Source organism: Cupressus sempervirens, chromosome 9 (assembly GCF_028749045.1).
Source record: "Cupressus sempervirens isolate cs-2001-9-10 chromosome 9, ASM2874904v1, whole genome shotgun sequence".
NCBI lineage: Eukaryota > Viridiplantae > Streptophyta > Pinopsida > Cupressales > Cupressaceae > Cupressus > Cupressus sempervirens.
Window position 1 is genome coordinate 721,268,340 of NC_143126.1, and position 8,010 is coordinate 721,276,349.

Consider the following 8,010-nt stretch of genomic DNA (forward strand, 5'->3'; position numbering starts at 1 on the left):
CATTTCAAACAGATTGAGAAAATCTATTAAGACTAATCCATAATAAATATTATTTTTTTAATCAACCAATTAAAAAGTTAAACATTTCAATAGAAAAAACTTTTAACAACAACAGATAATGTCTTAAGCATAGTGAGTAGTTGCCAGTTGCTTTGTACAAATTGAGTTGATTGAGGAAGAATCATAATTGCAAAAAGAATAAGGTATTGTACGTGAGATTGAGGTGGTGCTTTTTGAAGGAAGTCATTAAATGTTCAGCAGAATCCTCCCTCTTTTAATAAGTTAAAAGGGATAAGTAAGTGAGGCATCAATCATGCCAAAATAAAATGCCCAATAGATTCCTTGTTTATATTTCTAATAACTAGCTTCATCCTATGTGGCTTGCATTACTAACATTGCTCTTCATTCTTATTTCCCCCTTTCTAGTGCAGTCAATCAGGATAGGAGGCCAACAGTATGAACACAAGAACCATTCAAACATGCGGTCCTTACCATGAAAGTTTCATGCCACCTTCACAATTCACATGAGCTCTCTCTAAGTGGTTAATAGATTCTTTTTCTATCATAACATAACATAAATCATTGGTTTCTAAGGTCTACAATTAGTTGAAAGGCAGCTATATAAGCTTGTGGGTTTGAAGCTTTTTATCTTGATTAGTGGTGTTTGATCCAAAAATTAAAACCAAGTGTTCAAAAAATGGTTGAATTTGGTGGTGATAACCATGCTGTTATGGAAATAGAGAAAGGAAATAGTAGGGTTTAGGGGATGGTAGGGAGGTTGAGTCCAGTTAGTGAGACATTAAGGAATGAGAAAATTGGTACAAAAGGAATAGATGTATCAACAAGGCTAACATGGCAAGATTTGAGTATAACAGTTTCTTTTGGCAATCATGAAACTCAAACTGTTCTTTAGGGTTTTACTGGATATGCCAAGCCTTACACCTTGATGGCTCTCATGGGGCCCTCTAGCTCTAGAAAATCTACTCTCTTGGATGCCCTTGCAAGTAATAAATCATCAAGCAGATCATGAATTTCAATTCTTGATTTGTGATTCATGAATCCACATACATTTTTATAAACAAAATTGTGGAAGTCAGGTAGATGATAAATTTCATACTTGAGTTGTGAGTGATGATTCCTTTTACAATTTTTATTTACTTCTAGAAATTAGGTAGATTGGCAGCTAATTCATTTCAATCTGGATCTATCAATCTAAATGGCTAAAAGAAAAAGCTCTCCTTTGGAATAGCAGTATGATTTTGATCATAGCCTACTCATTAATAGTACTTAACAAGGGCCTTGCCTTCAAAGGAGTTATTCTTTTTGGGCGAATTGTTAATGTTTGATGTTATATGTCTTTTTTCATATGTTTTTTTGTAGGTACATGTAACTCAAGATGATAATCTGATTGGGACCTTGAGTGTGAGGGAAACCATAGCATACTCTTATCATTTGAGACTTCTTGATAAGATGTCATAGTCAGAGAAATCAGCGCCAGTGGAGTCTACACTTGTTAAAGTGGATCTTCAAGAATGTGCCAACACTCCCATTAGAAATTGGCACTTGAGAGGAATCAGTGGTTGATAAAAGAGAAGATTTAGCATTGGCTTAGAAATCCTCATGAGGCTGAGATTGTTTTTTTTGGATGAACCAACCAGCGGTTTAGATAGGTAAGAATTAGTCACTCTGATGCTTAATTAGTGGCAATTCCTCAATCCATAATAACATTAGAGAGTCTTTTAATGATTTTATATTTTTCCTCATTGACCACATAATACTCCATTAATGAATTTATTATTTTGTGTAGACAACAAAATACTAACTACTAGTGGTTATGACTAATTGCGTAGACTATTAATTATGAGTAATTCAAAATTACATGAATTGATATGTAGTGAACTATTTATTGCAGTGCATCTGCCCTTTTTGTTACCCAAACATTAAGAAGTCTAGCTAGGGATGTGCATACTATGTAGCTTCAGTTCATCAACTAAGAAGCAAGGTGTTTGAACTCTTTGAGAGTCTCTACTTGCTCTCTGGAGGGAAAACTATTTACTTTGGCAAGGTATCTCAAGAATGCGAGGTAAGCTTTCTTTTCTTATGCTATAATGGTTGGTAGGCATATTTAATAATACTAGAGTTATTCTCACTAGGCTTAGTTAGATGGTAGGTTGTTGTATTTGAGGGTATTTGAGTTATTGATCCCTCTCTAGGAACAAGATTTTTTGAAGTTATAGAGGAGTTCAAGCTTGACCAGAGTGTAGTTGAAGAATAAGTTAATGGAAAGTCTTTGTATCACAAATGATTTCTTTGGTAATTTCTATTAACAATTGAGGTCACTAGTAGATACATTCAATGGATATTAAATGTTTTTGTACCACTAAAACACTAAGGCTTGTGTTAGAAATGATTTCTTTGGTAATTTCTATTAACAATTGAGGTTGCTAGTAGATACATTCAATGGATATTAAATGTTTCTGTACCACTAAAAGACTAAGGCTCACTATGCACTATGCAATGACTTCCCTCATTTATCAAACTATTTTCCCTTTTTACCTAAAAATGACAAGATGATAGTCAATTCTGTAAACTATTTGAAATGAATCAATACAAACAAACAATCTTATAAATGATGATCAATAATCATATTACTGATACTATTCTTTATATACATACTTATGTTGCACAAGTAAATATACTTAATATTATTTAAAAATTATCTATATTATATAAATCAAAGCTAATTATCATTTATGAAATAATAGTACACATTAACAATGAAAAAGCATCTGGAGAAAACTCAAACCTACAGAGTGGTGACCCAGCTAAGGTCTGAGCATAAAAAATAGAAATAAATACAACAGCATTAGACAACTAAACTATTATTTTTAAATATATGTTTTTTTCTAGATATAATTTTCTTATATAATTCCCTTGATATGAAATTCCCCATTAGAAAAATTGCTACCTTGATTGATGATTCCTGTGGTATGGAATATTGATCTGAACTAGATTCATGGATTCTCACAAATAAGAATTGTTATGATGTTTGTAGTTTTTTGAGCAAGTAGTATTTCCTTGCCCACCTTTCTAGAACCCATCTAATCACTTTCTGAGATGTATTAACTCATATTTTGACAAAGTGAAAGCTACACTAAAGGGATCAATGAGACTGCAGGTACTTTCCACATCCAGGGTCTTAATTGATTTTGCGAATATTACAATTCATTGAAAGGTGTTTGTTTAATGAAGATGAGATTTTGTTCATATGAAAATTAGATCAAGAGATTAGATGAACAATTGGACAAAATCATGACATGCCAAGCTACCCAAACTCTTATAAACAAGTACCAATATTCTGAGCATCATCAAGCAACATAGGCAAGAGTACATGAAATATGACAAATTGTAAGCTCCATTATTTTGAATCTTGTTGCCCTAATATATTGAAGGAAATGAATTTCTAGAAGCATTTTTGTGATTTGAGATTTTGATTCACAAAGAGGAATGGTGTTGGATTCAGGGGGTAGCCATATTCAATAGTCATATATTAAGGTAAACACACAACTCTAATTCTTACGGGCACTTCATGTGCGGTACATCTTTAACTATTCAGCAAATCATATTAATGATATTATGAATGATGTTATTATAAATGGAGTTCGACTTCATCATTTTATTTCCACTGTTAATTGTAAGTTGAATAAAATAAGTGCTTGAATCAAGATAATTGAGATCCAAACATTATTATGCCAAAAATATCTCACTTCTGTATTGTTCTAAGTTACAGTAATGCAATCTAAGAAGTGGTATGTTATTTGTATGTGATTGGCAAAGCTTAAAGAAATTGGTGTACAGAATTGGGTGGGAATTTATCAATAATAGTATATACAATTTCATTTATATATCATACCCCTACCACATTCCAATTCAACAATTAGAATGGAAACACAAAATCCACTTTTGACTCTACTATTAAGCAAGAATACAAGGAAAACTAAAACCCATTTAACTTGCATTCTTATAAGGTATTTTTCTGTGGTGTTTAATATATTACAAACCATATTCCACATATTTAGGATTATTTGTGACACTCATGACCTGCAATAGCCAATCTCCTCCCAAACCCTATCAATAATTTAAATTGGAAATTTTACAATTTCATTTGTTTGCAATAAATTATTCACTGCACATGGAACTCAAGCACAAAAATCAACTCATTCCCTTAAAAGGAACCAAAATTTCATTTTAGATTAAGTATTTTTTTGATTCCACATCTATTGCACACCCATATTATTTTCAAATCTACATATTTATGTATTTTAAGAAGTCAGTGGAGACTGCAGAAATAGGAAGCACAACAAACCATGAAAATGTTATGGGCATGTTTGACATTTAGATATTGTACAAACAAATCTATGTGATCGTAGGAGAAATGAGCACTAAACTAACAATTCCTTGTTGTGTTCAAAAAATATTACCTAAAATAATGCATTTGTTGTTTTCCATAACAAAGGTCAAGTTTGAGGAGTCACATCAAGGATTTGGTAGGGAGATGGCACATGTACCTAGGATATCATATCACTTGATTGTCCATATCATCATTATGATAGTCATGTTGATTATAGAGTATCAGGGCAGAGAGAGATAATTCCAGTTTTTTTATAGATGAAATGGATGCTCTTTTTAATTTGATAGAATCTTAGCATCGATATTTTAAAATCTCTAGTCAAAGATATGTTAAGGTTCAAGCCAAAGATTTTAGGGCCTTTAGGGTAGAATATATTTCATAATTCAAATATCAATCATTTTCATCTGGTTAGAATTGAAATAGCATATTTTATGCTGAAAATAGCTCTTATAACTTTTGTGTAAGGAAGACTTGAAGGAGGAATCAACATCATCATTAGACTGAAATGTATGACATAAAAGGATAACCAAGGAATTTTCTTAATTTTACTACCAAGTTCCTCAATCAAAGAAAACCCAAAACCTAAAGTATTATAAATTGAACAAATTTTTCAATATGTGATCATCTATAAACATGAGTAGATGAACAAAGTCATCATATCTACCTGGTTCTATATGGATACAAGAGTGATGTATCAAAATCTTGTTCTAATATAATAGAAAATTTAAATTCTCATTCAAGCAAAAACTAATAGAGGGCAAGAAAATTAAATCTAGAATTGTTGAATTCCCCAAGTCTTGTGACTGTACTCATCTCCAAAGGAAGCTTTTTTGTCAATCCAATTAACTATGCAACCACAAACACCAATAGAAACCTTCAATTTGATAGCTAGTGTTTTGCTAAATCTTGCTACACATAAAGCTTCTTTTGGTTGGAATGGTATCTCTAATTTATGTAGCCTTCTCCTTAGAAAATGCTCATACCTTCAAATAAAATGTTATAGAACCCAGCCAAAACATCATTTAAATGATGATTATTAAATGACTAGAGGGGGATTATTTTACAAGAAAAAAAGTCATTAATTATGTCTCCACAGTATCAGCTAAATCTAATTTCCATAATATCAACGGATTATTATCCTTCTTTTTCTTTCGTGCTTTATCTTCATCCAATATATTGATTAGAGATTTGATGTCCAAGGGCTTTGAATATTGGTAAAGAAAATATATTAAGGCTAAGCGATTAGAAGACAAGAAAAAATATTTCTTCATTTTTGTTGTTTGGAGAATGGAGATAGAGATTGAAATAGAAATTGATTCTTTTAACAAGAATTTTCAGAGTAGAGATGGCAGAGTTCCTTTGTCTCTTGCAAAAAGTACTAGTAAATTCATCACTTGCAAAGGTAAGATATCATCTTTTATTCTAAAATTTGTATTTCTTGTCAATTTCATGCCTCAAGATTGATGGGTTTTCTATTGAATTAGTCTTATTGTTGTTCTTTCTCTAGATTGGTCAGTTGTGGTAGCATGGAGGGATAAGGCACTATTGGTAATACAAGATGTTTAGGCTGAGACATTTTTAATGGTCCCTTATATTCTTATTAGGATAATAATGATATAACCAAGGTTCTGAATCTTGTCTTGGCAAAACTTACATTTCCTGAACTTTTTTTTTCATTTTTTTTTCCTAGCCCATTATTTCTTTTTTTTTTTTTGCAAAAGGAGGGGTAAAAATTTATTAAGATAGAAAGGAATACAACAAGGAGAGCTCAACAAGGAGCTCGATCCTGAGCAACAAGATCATCAAATTCTTGCACCATCTCAAAGGACAGTTGCCCCCTATCCCTAACATTCCAACCCGGATCATGACTAGAAGCCCATTTGGCTAAACAATCAGCAGGTCTATTCCATTCTTGCGAAATATACTTGAACCTAATGAACTAAAAAGAGGAAGAGAAGAAAAGAATCTGCTTAACAACAGTGGCCAGCTAGCAACTAACATCCTCAAGCTCTTGCGAAGAAAGCATGTTCACCACCACCTGGGAATCAGACTCACAAATAATCTTACTCCATCCCCACAAGCAACACTGTTCCACAGCATATAAAATAGCCTGAGCTTCCATGAGATTGTTAGTATAATCACCCTTATGAATTGAGAAGAAAAATTTAACATTCCCAGAACAAAAATGAGCCACTCTGCCAATACCAGCCGGACTAGGATTCCCACGAGAAGAACCATCAGTGTTAATTTTCAGAACTCCATAGGGAGGAGGAGTCCAGTGCCCATCCCAGTTAACCCAACCCTTCCTCTGATGGTGAAGCTACCTGGACATAGAAGGAAACCTATGAGCCACAACCCCATCCTTCAGATGAAAATTGAGGTGATTACAGATAGCAAGATCAATCGGATCCATACCCCCATCAAGCTCACACTTCACAAGAATAGTTTCCTGGAGAGAATGTGGTATTTTCCACCAAAGATGCAAAACACCAAGCTGAACATCTTGGAATATGCGACGATTCCTTTCCAACCAGATATGCCAAAGCATGAAAGATGGGCCAGCAATCCAAGCAGCATGGAGAGAAGAAGACTTGGAGGGAGCACTACCCAAGCAAGCCCAGAACTCAGGCAAAGAGGAAGCATGCCGACAAGAGCAACCCCAAGCGCTCCACCAAAGGTGTCATATCTGAGTAGAATAGGAGCAATGGAAGAACAGATGGGAGACAAACTCCTCTCCATTACCACACAAAACACAATAAGAGGGGCCCTGAAATCCACATTTACAAAGATTATCCCAGGTAAGACAACGGTTGTGAGCCACTAGCCACATGAAAAAATTGCACTTGGACCAAGAAACTTTATTCCAGCCTTGCTTCCACCAAGGGACCTCAGCATCCCCAAATAATTGTCTAGTTATCTCCTGATACCCAGCAGAGACATGATATTTACCAAACAAGGTACCGCCCCAAGCCAATACATCTGGACCAAGCAAAGAGGAACACTCTCTAGAGGCCAAAATTTGAGAAAGCTCCTGACGATCCATGTCTGTACCTCTAGGAGGCCAATCAGAGGAATGCTTCCATCTATAACCAACAACAGGTCCCAATTGATAAGGAGTCTTGTAATGAGCGACTTTATCCCATCCAGCGGCAAGAAAAGAGTCACAAAGAGGCTGAAGATGAGGGTATATGGATAAAATGGAAGGGAATCCATCCCAAGAATCAGACCAAAACAAAGCTTGACAACCTCCTTTACATATCCAGAACAGACCCCTCTTCACCAACATCGCACCTGTCTTCAAAGTATGCCAAACCATTGAGCCATGACCTTCAAGAGGAAGTGCAGAAACAGAGCAAGGATCAACATCATGAAAATATTTATGAGTGATAATACGAGCCCAAATTTGATGCTGTCCAGAGCACCATCGCCAATAAAGTTTAGCAGCCAAAGCTTGTCTACTCAATAGAGCAGAACGAAGACCAAGACCACCCTCCTTTTTAGGCCTACAAACAGTTGCCCAATTAACCAAGCTCCATTTAGTACTACACAAATTACCACTCCAAAGGAATTGTCGAGAAAGAGCATCAAACTCCTTGAGA

At 34.5% G+C, this 8,010-nt stretch overlaps 1 pseudogene; it reads left to right on the forward strand.

The window, feature by feature from the left end:
- Positions 1–697: 697 nt before the first annotated feature.
- Positions 698–3,573, forward strand: LOC149540748 (ABC transporter G family member 11-like; annotated as a pseudogene).
- Positions 3,574–8,010: the final 4,437 nt, after the last annotated feature.